General features: G+C 43.0%; 1 non-coding gene across 1 annotated transcript; it reads right to left on the bottom strand.

The window, feature by feature from the left end:
• Positions 1 to 108, bottom strand: LOC130937624 (small nucleolar RNA R71). Its single transcript, XR_009068834.1, has one exon. It is a non-coding gene; the product is annotated as a small nucleolar RNA R71 (small nucleolar RNA).
• Positions 109 to 1,725: the final 1,617 nt, after the last annotated feature.

The raw sequence follows: 1,725 nt of genomic DNA, 5'->3' as shown, positions 1-1,725 counted from the left end.
AAGCTTAGAGTGGAAGTCCAAACCTTCATACAGAAGGATGGAGAATCCCTCTATGAAGCTTGGGAAAGATACAAACAATTGATCAGAAAATGTCCGTCTGACATGCTTTCTGAATGGAGCATCATAGGTATTTTCTATGATGGTCTCTCTGAACTATCCAAGATGTCTTTGGATAGCTCTGCTGGAGGATCTCTTCATCTGAAGAAGACGCCTACAGAAGCTCAAGAGCTAATTGAAATGGTTGCAAATAACCAATTCATGTACACTTCTGAAAGGAATCCTGTGAACAGTGGGACAAGTCAGAAGAAAGGAGTTCTTGAGATTGATACTCTGAATGCCATATTGGCTCAGAATAAAATATTGACTCAGCAAGTCAATTTAATTTCTCAAAGTCTGTCTGGAATGCAAAATGCACCAAGCAGTACTAAGGATGCTTCATCTGAGGAAGAAGCTTATGATCCTGAGAACCCTTCAATGGAAGAGGTGAATTACCTAGGAGAACCCTATGGAAACACCTATAATTCTTCATGGAGAAATCACCCAAATTTCTCATGGAAGAATCAAGAGAGACCTCAACAAGGTTTCAACAATAATGGTGGAAGAAACAGGTTTAGCAATGGCAAGCCTTTTCCATCATCTTCTCAGCAACAGACAGAGAGTTCTAAGCAGAACACCTCTGACTTAGCAACCATGGTCTCTGATCTAATCAAAACCACTCAAAGTTTCATGACTGAAACAAGGTCCTCCATTAGAAACTTGGAGGCACAAGTGGGACAGCTGAGCAAGAAAATTACTGAACTCCCTCCAAGTACTCTTCCAAGCAACACAGAAGAAAATCCAAAAGGAGAGTGCCATCAACATGGCCGAATTTGGAGAGGAGGTGAACGCCACTGAGGAAGACCTCAATGGGCGTGCACTGACCTCCAATGAGTTCCCTAATGAGGAACCATGGGAATCTGAGGCTCAAAATGAGACCATAAAGATTCCATTGGACTTACTTCTGCCTTTCATGAGCTCTGATGAGTATTCTTCCTCTGAAGAGGATGAGTATGTCACTGAAGAGCAAGTTGCTAAATACCTTGGAGCAATCATGAAGCTAAATGACAAGTTATTTGGAAATGAGACTTGGGAGGATGAACCTCCTTTGCTCACCAAAGAACTGGATGACTTGTCTAGGCAGAAATTACCTCAAAAGAGACAAGACCCTGGGAAGTTTTCCATACCTTGTACCATAGGCACCATGACCTTCAAGAAGGCTCTGTGTGACTTAGGGTCAAGTGTAAACCTCATGCCTCTCTCTGTAATAGAGAAGCTAGGGATCTTTGAGGTACAAGCTGCAAGAATCTCACTAGAGATGGCAGACAACTCAAGAAAACAAGCTTATGGACTTGTAGAGGATGTCTTGGTGAAGATTAAAGACCATTACATCCCTGCTGATTTCATAGTCCTAGAGACTGGGAAGTGCATGGATGAATCCATCATCCTTGGCAGACCCTTCCTTGCCACAGCAAAGGCTGTGATTGATGTGGACAGAGGTGAATTGCTCATTCAAGTGAATGAAGAATCCTTTGTGTTTAAGGCTCAAGGATACCCCTCTGTCACCATGGAGATGAAGCATGAAGAGCTTCTCTCAAATCAGAGTCAAGCAGAGCCCCCACAGTCAAACTCTAAGTTTGGTGTTGGGAGGCCACAACCAAACTCTAAGTTTGGTGTTGAACCCCCACA

Source organism: Arachis stenosperma, chromosome 6, assembly GCF_014773155.1.
Source record: "Arachis stenosperma cultivar V10309 chromosome 6, arast.V10309.gnm1.PFL2, whole genome shotgun sequence".
Taxonomy (NCBI): Eukaryota; Viridiplantae; Streptophyta; class Magnoliopsida; order Fabales; family Fabaceae; genus Arachis; species Arachis stenosperma.
The sequence above is the reverse complement of the archived record's forward strand: the minus strand, read 5'-3'. Positions and strand labels throughout refer to the sequence as shown.